This window comes from Pleurodeles waltl, chromosome 8 (genome assembly GCF_031143425.1).
Source record: "Pleurodeles waltl isolate 20211129_DDA chromosome 8, aPleWal1.hap1.20221129, whole genome shotgun sequence".
NCBI classification, from domain to species: Eukaryota; Metazoa; Chordata; class Amphibia; order Caudata; family Salamandridae; genus Pleurodeles; species Pleurodeles waltl.
The window spans coordinates 382,451,543-382,466,168 of NC_090447.1; positions in this window are offsets into that span (position 1 = coordinate 382,451,543).

A 14,626-nucleotide genomic window follows, 5' to 3' on the forward strand; every position below is an offset into this window, starting at 1 on the left:
GTGCTCCCGTCGTTTGGGCCCTGCGGTTGTAATACCGCCAGGGTCATAATGACCACCTTTATATCTCTGAGCATGCTTACTTTTGCAGTGTCCCACGAAATAGTATTTCAATGATACCATACACTGTTTTGTGATGTTCTATGATAATATTTGATGGTCGTCATTATTTGCAAAGTTTTATTTTGCACCTGCTTTGCCTCAGGTTGGAGTCACTACGCATTATGCTTGCATGAGCCCATACCCTTCCCTTTTGACACATACCTGTCAGCAGGAGGGCCCTCTCACCCACCTCCTCCTCACCCACAGGGTGATGCTGCTTGGCCTATTTGAACACTGCATCCCCCCCTCTGTTCTCCCATTGGCACACCACCCCCTTGACGGTTACATCCCCTGCCCCTCTCCTTGGGCCTCCCGGCACTCTGGCTCTTCAAGTTTGGATGCACTGTCCACAGTTTCCCACCCTCTATGAGGTGCACCCGTGGCTCAGTGCTGGCATATTTCTACTCTCTTGTCCCTCTCCTTTCCCCTTCACCTCCACTGAGCTGACTACACCTTGTGCCAGACACATCCCTCCTTCTCTACACCTGCAGGGTCCTGCACCCACCGACCCTTCCCCCCTTCTCTTTTCTCCACCTTGCCACCTTACTCTTTCTCTTCCTTCCTGCTCCTTCCACTGCCCCCCTTGCAACTTCTGTTCTCTTTCATCGGGTGATAATCTGTTCAAGCATCAATGGTGTCCCCCACCCTCTGACTGCCTTCTTCTCTGCGTGCTGTCCCTTGGAATGTCCATGGTCTGATGAATTACATCAAGCACCAGAAGGTGCTCTCCTATATACACACAAAACGGGTGGATATGGCCCTGTTACAGGAGACCCACATCTCCCATTTGTAGTGTAAAAAACTGTGCTATGACTCAGTGTGGAGGGTTAGTCACAGCAACTGCACCCCACCAGAGGCGGCGGATCATGGTCCCACCAGGAAATGCAGAATGGTCATTCTTATCCATAGATTCCTCCTTGCCACTCTCCTTAAGTCTTAGTTGGACCCATCCAGCCATTACCTTCTCACCAAACTGATGGTAGGAGAACAGATGATCTGCATGGGCTCAGTGTATGCTCCCACAGGTAGAAAGCACAATTTTTTGCTAAAGGTCACCCACCTTCTCACTGAGATTGGGGCCTCCCACTTCATACTGGGGAGACTGGAACCTGGGGTCGGACGTGGTTCTGGACTGCACTGGCCCACTGGACATAGCAAAGAATGAGTATAGGGCTATCCTGGTTGACTTACACGATGATCATGGCCTGGTGGATCACTGGTGCCATACGTACCTGGATAGCCGGAAATACACCTTTCTATCCTCAGTGCATGGCACCAGTCCAGGCTGGACTACTTCCTGGTTACCCATCATGCAGTGGGTCTCGTCCGAGACTCCCAGACCCTAGAGAAAGTGCTCTCCGACCACTCCCCGTCCTGCTTTCCTTGAACTTGGCACGTTTCGCCAGGCCAGAAGCTGTGGTGCCTGAATGTGTCCCGTTATTGTACATCCCAGGGAAAGTAACAGCTCGGTCGCATTTCTCCATGTCCATGAAGAACAGTAGGGGGTTAGTGTCCTCTCACAGTGAAATGTGGGTGGCAGCGAAGACAACCATTCGGGACAAACTTATTACGGATGCTGCACTGGCCAATGCACAGGACCTGGAGGGCAAGATTGGAACTCTCACATGCCTTAACACCATTCAAGCCTCCATTCCCACATTCTGTCACCTGGAAAAAGTCCGGATTGACCTCAATACTTTGTTCACATTCAAAGCTGAAATATGCCCTTCAGAGGCTCCGAAGCCACCACTATGAACAGGGTGAAAAAGCAGGATGTCTTCTTGCAGTCCAACTGCACCAGCAGGAGGCATCGCTTACCATCTCCACTATACGGTCCTCTGCCGGCACAGTCCTTACTTGCCCACAAGATATTGTTAACCAATTAGCAGGTTTCTACTGGGAGCTCTACACCCTGCACCAGGCAGTCAACCGCATCTGCTTGGAGGCCTTCTTTGCCAGCATCCAGCTACCCAGTCTCAATGAGTCTAGCAAGGAACTGCTTGCTGGTGAGATCAGCAAAACAGAAATAGCACAGGCCATCTCTGACCTACCCTCCCACAAGGCACCCAGGGAGGATGTCTTTCCTGCATAGTTTTACTGGTGGGTGGGTGGTGATGTTCTCCCCAAACCAGGGAGGGCCCTCTACTTTGTGGGAACTACAGGCCTATTTCCCTCCACAATTGGGATATCAAGATACTTGCAGGTGTCCTGGCGGCCCACCTTCACAAGGTGATCCTGTCCCTTATCCACCACACCCAGGTAAGGTTTGTCCCTGCCGCTCCTCCAGGAACCACCTCCATACCCTTGCCCATGCTTTCTGGATGGCCAAAGACCAACAGGCCAAAGCCCTCACCCTCTTGCTGGACATCAAGAAGGCGTTTGATTGGATTGTCTGGGGGTACCTCTTCACTACCTTGCCCCAGTTTGGCCTTTTGGGGTAGCTTCATAGCTAAACTCAGTTTGCTTTATGACTCCCCTACAGCACAGGTGAACTGCAGTGGCTTCCTATCAGACCCCTTTCCAATCCGCAGGGGAACCTGGAAGGGATGCCCACAGACACTCCGGTTATTCCTCTTGGTTTTGGAGCCTCTTGCAGCCTTTCTATGCCAGACCCCACTCATTTCTGGGGTCCCTGTCCCAGGAAGCGAGTCAACTGCGTATTTTTATTTTGATCATGTACTCCTCAACCTTACGGACCTCCACCAATCCTTCCCTGCCTTGCTGGGCACCATTCATGATTTTGAAGCACTGTCGGGTTATCGAGTGAACTGGGACAAAATGTAATTGTTGCCTATATCACGCACTACCACTGCTGCAGCAATATCCGGGCACCCCCTTCAGTCGAAATCTTTACATCTCAAGTACCTTGGGATCTTTTTCAATCAGGCCTGGACCAGATGGTGGCTGATAATCTTGACCCTCTGATCACCTGCATGAAACTAGACTTTGAGAAAAGGTTGCCCCTTGGGCTGTCAGTGTGGGGCAGGGTCCAAGCTATGCGGATGGTGATGCTGCCTAGACTCACCTATGTCCTTGGCATGATTCCCCTGCTGGAACCTTTAGCCATACTGTGGTCCATGGATAAATGCATCCACTTTTTTGCCTGGGTCTCGGCTCGCCCCCGCCTTGCCAAGGCCAAACTCCAGGTGCACCGCTCGAGCAGGAAATTAGGCCTCCCTTTGGTTGAACACTATGCCCTGGACTTCCATCTCTCTCAGCTGGCCTACATGCTCCCCAGGACGCCTGATCCAACACCAGGGACGACAATGGAACGCATGCTGCTGTCCTCCTGGCAAGGCCTATCTCTGCGATACATGAGGATGTGTCCACCCTACACTCTCATAATCCAGTTCTCCAGGTTATAATGAAATCCTGGAGGCAGGTCCATTACCTACTCAGAATGGATCCCTTCCTTCATGAACACCTGCCCTTGTGGGGGGATACCAGTTTGTATATAGGAGAGAAGGCTTTCTGCTGGGCACAGAAGCATTGTCAGCCTTAGGCAACTCATTGAGGGGGCACCCTCAAACTCTTTGTGTAGCTGTGTGAGGAGTTTTCCCTCCAATCACAGCAGTCATGGAGATATTTTCAATTGTGACATTGCCTTAATCGCCACCTGGGCCCCCATCCCTGGACCCTACAGTCCTCACCGGTAGTAACCTACCTCACGACATGAGGCCACTTACATGGGGTGATGTCAGCTTTGTTTTGGCTGCTTCAAACAAGCGTGTTATTCACAACCTTCAGAACCGTACTGAGGTATTCCTCCAGGCATGGATGCACTTTCTACGGGATCCTACGGGCCAGCGGATGAAGCTCCTCCCTCCCTACCGCCATGATATGCACTCTTCTCCTTACTCACACTCCTGTCCCTTTCTTGTCTCCTCCTTCTCTCTACCTCTTTCTTTCTTTTTTTCTTGTTCCCCCTAAACTATCCAATCTTCCATCCACTCGTCAGCTTCCCCCTTGACTCCACTTCTCACCCCCCTACCCCTGCTCTTAGACATACCCTCTCTCTTATTGGTGGATGGTACTGCGAGGAGGTTCGGATGCAGGGGTTCAGACTTACTCACACAAATCTGGATTATTTTGTATTTATGCAAGGCAGCTCTCCCCTACCTACTACTGACATGTTATCAGTCTCTTTGTTCCCTGTTGTGCCACCTTTGTATATGTCCACACCAAATGCACTCTGTTTCCTTGAATTTTATTTTTTTAAATAAATCCACCTTATTTGCCCCAAAGATTCATTGGTTCTACTATGTCACCTCAGACAGGATATGAGGTGCCAGCACAGTATGCTTCAGCTCCTAACATAAAGAATCCCACAGGTGAAATCAGGGAGGTGTGTTTTTAGAACTGTTAGACAATAGCCAAAAGGTCTTAGGGGCATATTTATACTCTGTTTGCGCCGAATATGCGTCAACATTTTTATCGCACACCCGGCGCAAACCATGCACCATATTTAAACTTTGATGCCCGAGGCCACGTATGCCAAAATTCCGCTGTGTGCGTAATTTTCTGGATGCGAGAAACCGCCTTGCCATAATGACATGCAAGGTAGGCGTTCCTGTCCAACACCCATGTGCCTTATTTATCCAATCGCACAAAAATCCCGCAGAGTCGGAGAATGACGCACAGCCCGATTTGCGTAAAAAAATAAAGCCTGGGTCAGGGCAGGTGTTAAAATGAGGCAAACATACCAGTACTTAATTAAAACACACAGAAGCAACAGCAGAGCTCCAAAAGGAAGACATGGAGGTGCTTTTCATCCAGCATGCACGCAGACGCAGAGCACAGGACCAACAACAACAGCTTCTACAACACCAGCAGGGATCCCAAACGCAACGCAGAAGGCAGGAGAGGATATTCCACACCAGGATAACCCTTCTGGAACTCCGCCAACAAGACATCATCCAGAGGTACAGGCTCAACTGGCAAGCCATTCAGCAGCTGCTGCACAACATTGAACCACAGTTGGCACCCAGCTTGCAGACACCCTGCACCATTCCACCAGAAACCAAACTGCTAGCTGTACTCCACATGTTGGCAAGTGGCTCCTTTCAAACCACTGGTGCCCCGGTTGCCGGGATCTCACAGCCCTCATTCTCTGCCTTCCTACCCAAGGTACTGGATGCCATCATCTCCCTCACACCCGCCACATCAGCTTCCCCAACACACAGCAGAAGCAGCAGGAGACAAAACAGGGTTTCTACCAAATCAACGGCTTCCCACACATGCTTGGAGCCATTGACTGCACACATGTACGCATTGTGCCACCTGCTGCAACTGAACATCCATACCGCAACAGGAAGCACACACACTCCATCAATGTGCAGGCCACTGTCGATCACCGGGGATTGATCACCAACATCGTGGCAAAGTATCAAGGGAGTGTACATGATTCATTCATCTTCCGCCACTGAACCATCAATCAACACTTCCAGGATGGATGATATGGAAAGGGCCTACTTGTTGGTAAGTACAGAAACCTACTTATATACACACTGCACAGCAACCCTGTATGACACACAACACATACACCACTACATTGACACGTGGCCAGGAAGACAATGAGGTTGTGACACTGCTAGGCATGTGTGATATCCTGACCCATTTGGATATACACCTATGGACAAATGACAGAACCAAATAACAACAGATGCCACTCCACAAACACAATGGAACAATTTAAAACAACACAATGACAATGACATGGCCTCAACTGCCAGTACAACTTGGAACATTAATCTTTCAATATCACATCAATAACACTCAACAAACACCCTTCCGACCTATACGTACTGTGTAAGGGGTGTGTAATGTGTTTTGCTGCAGGTCAAACACCATGACACACATAGCACGATGATGATTACAATGAAGGTGACATGGAATCATTGAGGCTGTACCAATATCTCACATCACTCCTGCTCTGAAATAGCCCACTACCAATAAGCAAGTGGACTGTGCGAAGAACACATATTGATGGGACAATATTGAAAGTGCACATATGGCTTGAGACAATTTCACACACACACAACAGATGTACAGGCATACGGACCTTCTGACACTCCCAGTGACAACCTCACAACCAAGTTAGCCAGCTGAACTAAAACATGTTCAGTAGTATAGGTACATGTTAGAACCGGAGTCGACTTGACAAGGGCAGAGAAATAGGTCTGCAGAGAATTTGTCACACATGTGAAATTTGTGCATAGTCAATTGTCAATACGTCAGTGCTGACAACGTACGGAGATGTGTTGTACATTGTCACCTAGCCAAATCTAAGGGTCTCACTGATGTTTAACTAATTCTATTACATATGTGAAATTGGATGGGATGTTCAGGGTATATAGATGCAACCGTGTTACCACCACTGTGGAACTGATTCTGTGTATGGAAGTATCATGTCACCCCCATTTAAGACACAGGGATACCTCTTTCACATGACGTAATGCAAGGGAGTACACAATGTACTGCAACTCTACAAAAATACTGCTGACATCCGGTCAATCATCCAAACACCCATTCAAATAGTGAAACAACCCAATGCTGATGGTACATTCTAGAAGCCTAGGATTCCACACAATAACACAAACATCGGGTTCATATAGGGGAATGTTTCTTTTTACACATATGTTGTGCAGGATGACACAGGTCAAAATGATTTTGCACACCATTTCAGGTGAGTGTAGGAGCCTGCCTCCGGTGATGTCAAGGCACGCTCCCACACTCACCTGAAATGGTGTGCAAAATCATTTTGACCTGTGTCATCCTGCACAACATATGTGTAAAAAGAAACATTCCCCTATATGAACCCGACCCACAAATGCCTGCAGAGGAGGAAGAGGAGGATGCTGTCCATCAACATGAGGGGGACCATCCAAACACAGCTGCAGGATTGCGTCGGAGACAACATATTGTTAAAAATTTCTTTTAACTCTACTCATCCATCACCACTGTCTTACCATATGTCAATAAACACCTATACTATTCACTATATCATGGTTTTTGCATAACATTATCCATAACAATCAGAATCAGAATGTAGCCTCATGGAGCATTGCAGAAATACAGATTAGGATACAGAAAAATCACACACACTGTAAATTACATATATCCTGTATATTTCACATTTGAAGGGCAATATCAGACAAGCACAGCTATTTGACACATACATGTTGGCAACATGGTTCATTTCAGCATATGGCACACAACTAAGACACCATCAGTCAATAAGGTAACAAAATGTCTCATACATGAGGCAGTGGATGTGCTATTGCATTAGTGACAAGAAGGTAGGACCAGACCCTTGACATCAGTAAGTGTTACATCAGCTATCTTTGCAAGGAGTATGTGTGACAAGAATTCCATATAAGCAGCAAATGGATAGCACGAGTGCCTCAGGTATGACTAACATTGCTCACAAGACATCCCCTGCACATGCCAGCCCAGGTCTTAAGTCCTGCCACTGTCTTGTTCCCTGTCTCACCCCACCCTTCTTCAGAAAGCCCTGGAAAGGGAATATGTGTACCCAGATATTCCCTCATCTACACACACCCAGACTCACATTCTGAATCCAGTGTTCTTCCCTCTTTATTATGGTACGCCATAGTCATTGTTCTTCTCTCTGCATGGACTTCCGGTTGAATAATGCACTGCCTTGTAGTCTGTAGGACCCGTAATCACCTGTACATTGCTTCCCATTTGAAAGGTACTGTTGGCCCTTTGAACTTGATTCCTACCTATAGGACTTGTGAGAGACTGAAGCTGCACACACCTGTGAGCACATCCATGCAGACCAGCCATTTGAACATGCACTGCCCTTGCAGCTGCCTGGAACAGCATAGAAGCTGCCATTTTATGTATAACACTGTAATGCATTGCCGCATAAATCACCTGTGTAACACAGGCCTTGGATTATTGTGTTACGTTCCAACACACAGGACAAACACAGTTATCATTTTCCACAGTGTTGTTCCAGCTTTGACCAGTCTCAGGGGGTCATTCTGACCTCGGCGGTAAAAGGCCCTTACCGCCGGTCAGAAGTCCGCCATACTACCGCCGCGGCCGCGGTAGACCGCCACGGTCATTCTGACCACCAACTGTGAAACCAACAAAAATCCGACATCCAAGGAAGGCCGCCACATCAGCGGGCCGCGGAAAACTGGAGATGACCAAACCTCCACCGTCACGCCAACACAAACACGCCCATGCCATTCTGACCCACGAATCCACGTGGCGGTCTTTCAACCGCGGTATTCCATTGGCGGTACACACCGCCGCGGTCAAAATACACACACAGCACCAAAACACTGCCACATTGGACATTTTGAAATACGCACACCTGAGACACATACAAACAACGCTCCCACACATCCAATCAACTATAAAACACACACCCACATCACCCACAAACCCCCACTAGTTGGAAATCGGAGCGAAGGCGAGAGCGAGAGAGATAGAGATAGCGAGCACAGCATTAGAAAACCCCAACACACACAGGAACCCAACTTCATCACCCACACCACATCTACGCACACATCACCACATATCACCACGCACATCACCACAAACACCACCCCACACCTCATCCACACCACCCCATGGCACCCCAAAGACACCCACGGTTTTCGGAGCAAGAACTCCGGGTCATGGTGGAGGAAATCATGAGGGTTGAGCCCCAGCTCTTCGGCACACAGGTGCAGTACACCACCATAGCAAGGAAGGCTGAGCTATGGCAAAGGATCGTAGACAGGGTCAACGCTGTGGGACAGCATCCCAGAAATCGGGAAGATGTCAGAAAGCGATGAAACGACCTACGGGGGAAGGTGCGCTCGATGATCTCCAGGCACAACATCGCTGTGCAGAAGACTGGCGGTGGACCCCCACCCACCCCACCCCAATTCACAGCATGGGAGCAAGATGTGGTAAACATCCTGCATCCTGATGGCCTCGCTGGAGTACACGGAGGAATGCACTCTGGTAAGTCGAATCTCAACTACTTCACCCCCCCCAACCACCAGCATGCCAACCCCCCCCCATATCACCCCCCAGCACATAACCTCCCTGCCAATGTCTCACCAGCACAACCCACCCTAAACAACACCAACCCCTGAATGCCAGCACAAACCATAGACAGCCACCACCAAAGCATGACCATTGCACATACCCATACACCCCCCCAAACCCTCACAACACCTCCCACAAGGGAATGCCAGCACTGGGGGACAAGGGCACCCAAAATGCAGGCCATGGCACACACAGAAACAATAACCATACTCCTTCACCCCTGCAGGGCCCGAACGCCAACACACCGCCACGGAGGGTCCAGAGATGTCCATCCCACCCCCAGAAAAGGCCCCCAGCGAGGACAGCAGCTCTGTCGACCTAGAACCTGACGACCAGCCCGGACCATCGGGGACCTCTGGACAGTCGGTTCCCCACACACAGACACAGGCCACAGCAGACCCAAACCCCTCTGGGAACACCAGCACAGCTCCCACCCAGCGGGCCCATGCCTCTGTCCCGCGGACGCGTCAATCAGCGGTGTGTCCGCCACTACAGGGCACCCAGGCTGACCCAACACCCCAACAACAACAGGGACCTGGGGGCAGTGGTAGTGGGCACACCGTCCAGGGGACAGAGGCCCGGGGAAACAGGGCAACTGGGAGGGCTGCTGTGCGACAGGGGGGGGAGGACAGGCCCAGGGAACCGACTCTCCAAGAGGCCCTCACCACCATCATGGGAGCATACCATCACTCCCAGGAGACGATGGCGACGGTACTGGCCAGGTTCACCGAGATCCAGGCACAGCAGGAGGAACGGTACATGGGGTTCAGCAATGAACTCCGGGACATCGCTACCGCGTTGGGGACCATAGTCCAGGCCCTCAACCGGATAGAAACCACATTGCGGGACCATGTGGCACCGCAAAGGGCCCCTGTCACTAGCCAGGAACAGCCTACCACCTCCGCCGGCGCTAGTGGTCAGGAGGCCCCCACAGAACGACGGGCCACCAGAACCCCACCTCCTGCTGAAGAACAACCACCCCGCAAGAGGAACCTGAGATCTCAAAGGAAGACAGAGTAGGATGCCAAGACCCCCGCCAGTCTAATATCCCCCCGGATGTCATTCCACTGTCCCACAGTGTCACCCTGTCCAACCTTGAACTGCCCCTGCTCCATCCTTCCACAGCCATATGAACAATGCACCTGTGCGACCGAGAACTGGACTCTGCCATGGACATAACTCCACCCTCACCCTTCACCGTTTTAATATCATGTACCAAAATATAGCACTATAAATAAATCACTCATTGCACATAAATCATTCTGGAGTCAGCCTGTATTATTTACAAATGTATAACACATTACTTATGAATAATGTTCTGTTATTTATGTGTGGACAACATACCGATGTCAATAAGCATTAGTCCATGGGCTAACCAAGCAGAAGTCACGCAGTGGGTCATACAGCACTGAAAAGGGAAGGGAAAAGTAAACTTCAGTTTAAAAGAACTAGGGGGAAATACACAAAGTAAAGATGCAGGGGGCATTCAGTAAATGGTAAATGGCGTGGGTGATTCCTACCTGTGTGCTACTGAAAATTCTGATGGATAACTCTGTCCCTGTTGTCTGTGTCGTCCTCTTCGTCTTCCTCCTCTTCACTCTCCGCAGGCTCCACAGCTGCTTCAACACCACCATCTGGACCATCCTCCTGCAGGAAGGGCACCTGACGTCGCAATGCCAGATTGTGAAGCATGCAGCAGGCCACGATGATCTGGCACACCTTCTTTGGTGAGTACATCAGGGATCCCCCTGTCATATGTAGGCACCTAAACCTGGCCTTCAGGAGGCCGAAGATTCTTTCAATGACCCTCCTAGTTCGCCCATGGGCCTCATTGTACCGTTCCTCTGCCCTGGTCCGGGGATTCCTCACTGGGGTCAATAGCCAAGGCAGGTTGGGGTAACCAGAGTCACCAATTAGCCACACACGTTGTCTCTGTAGCTGTTCCATCACATAAGGGATGCTGCTATTTCGCATCACATACGCGTCATGCACTGACCCAGGGAACATGGCATTCACATGGGAGATGTACTGGTCAGCCAAACGGACCACCTGAACGTTCATCGAATGGTAACTTTTCCTGTTTCTGCTCATCGTCTTTTGGGGGTACTAAAGCCACATGGGTCCCATCAATGGCACCAATTATGTTGGGAATATGTCAAAGGGCATAAAAATCACCCTTCACAGTGGCCAAATCGACCTCCTCAGGGAATACAATGTAGCGCCGCATGTGTTTCGTCAGGGCAGACAACACTCTAGACAAGATCTTTGAAAACATAGGCTGAGACATTCCAGATGACATGGCCACTGTTGTCTGGAATGAGCCACTTGCCAGAAAATGGAGGACTGACAGAACCTGCACTAGAGGGGGAATTCCTGTGGGTTGGCGGATGGGGGACATCAGGGCTGGCTCCAGCTGGGCACACAGTTCATGTATAGTGGCTCGGTCAAGTCTGTATCGTAGTATGATGTGGCGTTCTTCCATTGTCGACAGGTCCACCAGCGGGCGGTACACGCAAGGATTCATCCTTCTCCTCGCAAGTCCCAGCGGACGGTGCCTAGGAAGGACAACATGGAGCACAGAGTCAAGCAAGTCACAGGTACGTTCACCACTGCATGCACAGTACACGAAAAGGTATGGATGGCTATGTTTGGATGTGTGGCAATGCAAGGCCTAGGCCTGTGTGACGCAGTTGAAATTAAGCCTTGTGGGCCCTTGAAATGGCGGCTGCCTGACCGGTGAAGTGGGACAATGGGATGTGAGGTCAATGCGCTGGCGTGGCACACCGTGGCGGTAGGCGGTCGAAGACCACTATACGAAGCCGCATTGGTTAACATTGAACCCTATGGGATTCAGGAGCCAATGACGATGTGCGCCGGCGGTCGCGGTACGCACCGCCGCGGTACGCACCGCCGCGGTACGCACCGCCGCGGCCGTGACCGCCATTTTCTATCTGCCTAATCACTCGAGACCTGATCATCCACAGGAGAGGACCTATACTGCAAGTGCTGCTGTGACCTCGGTCTGGAAGTGACAATGGCTGCTGTGACTGGGGAAAGGGCCCCTGCCTTCACGTCTGAAGAGTTGGAGAAACTAGTGGATGGGGTCCTCCCCCAGTATGCGCTACTCTACGGTCCTCCAGACCAACAGGTGAGTACACTGAGTGCACATTGAATGGGTTATGCCTGTGTGGAGTGGGGTGGATGTAAGTTGTTGGGGTGGGGAGAAAATGAGGAGTGCAACGCACGACAGATGAGAGAATGGGCCACATGGCAAGGTTGGGGGGGGGGGGCATGTACTCCAAACATGCCGAAATTTCACGTTTTCTCTTTCCCACCCTTTACATGTCTAACAGGTGAGCGCCCATCAGAAAATCGACATTTGGCGTGCCATCGCCAAGGAAGTCCGGGCCCTGGGGGTCTACACCAGACGGGGCACCCACTGCCGCAAGAGGTGGGAGGACATCCGCCGCGGAACCCGAAAGACCGCTGAGTCACTGCTGGGGATGGCCTCCCGACCTAGGAGGGGTGCCAGTCGTACCCTGACCCCCCTGATGTCCCGGATCCTGGCGGTGGCCTACCCTGATTTGGATGGGCGCTTGAGGACATCACAGCAGACACAAGGGGGTGAGTACCTGCACATTCTGCTATCCTTAAGCGCAGTTGAGGCGTCTGGGTGGGGGAGGAGGGCCGTGGGTGACACTAGGCCAGGGCGCTTTCTGTAGTGTAGTCCCCTCCCTTAGACATGGCCCTGTGCCCCCGCCCCCCACCTCTGTAGGGTGCCAAGTACAGCTATCCATGATCCTGCATCACCCATGTGCGCGTCTGTTGTCCCTAGACCTGTTGGCCTAGTCAGAAGTACTGAGTAGTGTACCCCAATTTCGCGGCTTAGTGCATGAGGCACCTGTGTCTGTCCTCTCCGCCAACGGTATTGACAAGGCATACACTCAACTTTGTTTTATTTCTCCCCCCACCCTTATTCTTTGTCTTCTTGTGCATTAGCATCATCAGGCGGAGGAGAATTGGCGTCGGAGCACGAGGGAGCTGCAAGTCACAAGGCCCCGGTGGGCACTGGAACAGACACCGAGGGCACCAGTGATCCGGAGGGCGAGGGGAGCACCACAACGGGGACCGGTGAAGACACCAGCGACACGGACACGTCCTCGTTTGGGAGCTCCCTAGCGGTGGCGGCAACATCCGGGCCCCCGCCTCCACAGGTACAGCCGCCACCCAGCGCTCCAGCTCCGCCCTCCCAGCAGCCCCTCAGCCTTCGCTCCGTGCCCGCTCGCCCAGGAAGGCGGGCGTCTCCTTCGCCCCAGGCACCTCAGCCCCTTCCCCAGTTACCCCTGCTGCCCTCAGTGCGGAGCTCATTGACCTCGTGAGGACGCTCATTGTTGGGCAGACTACCCTTTTGAATGCCATCCAGGGGGTGGAAAGGGAGGTGCATCGGAGCAATGCCTACCTGGAGGGCATTCATTCGGGTCAGGCTGCCCATCAACGATCGTTCACTGCTCTGGCCTCAGCACTGACGGCAGCCATTGTCCCTGTCTCCAGCCTCCCTCTTCTAACTGCCTCCACCCTTTCTCTGTCTCCTGTTCCTCAGCCTATCCCATCCACACCATCAGACCAGCCTGCACACACCTCAACACCCAAGGCCAGATCATCCAGACACAAGCACCACAGGACACACAAGCATTCACCCCAGCAACACCCAGATGCAGACATTCCAACAGTCACTACCACCTCTGTGTCCCCCTCCTCCTCGTCTCCCTCCTCCCTCCCTGTGACGTCTACACTCACACCTGCATGCACACCACCATCAGCCAGTGCTTCCATCACCAGCACACCCTCCACTACAGTCCTCACACGTGCAGTCACCACCCCCACTGCCATCTACACGTCCCCTGTGTCCTCTCCCACTGTGTCTGTCACCCCCTCTTCCAAGACACATAAACGCAGGCAGACACCCAAACAACAGCCAACCACCTCACGACAGCCTACGCCTCAGTCACCTGCACCCAAAGACAGCACACTTGACTCTCCTACAGCCACATCCTCTTCCTCCACTTCCATCACCACTACTCCTACCCTTTACCTTGGTCCTAAGAAATATTACCTCTCTAATCTTAACCTCTTTCCCTCCCCTGACCCACCCCCTCCATCGGTTAAGAGTCCCAAGAGCACCTCAGCCACCACCAGCCCAGCTTCGAGTTTCCAAGTGGTGCATGGCTTCTGGAGTCCACCCTTTGGCGGCAGTGACACTTCACTGAGCAGCAAGGGGACATCCAGCCCACCCCCAGGCAAGAGGACACGTAAACTGAAGTGCCGCCGTGAGAGGACTGAGACGGCTGCCCCCAAGGAGCCAACAACGGCCACTTCACCTGCCACAACAGCCAGGGGAGGCAAGGGCCCGAGAGCCCCATCTAAGGAGCGAAAGGGCAGCAGGGCGGAGAGGTCA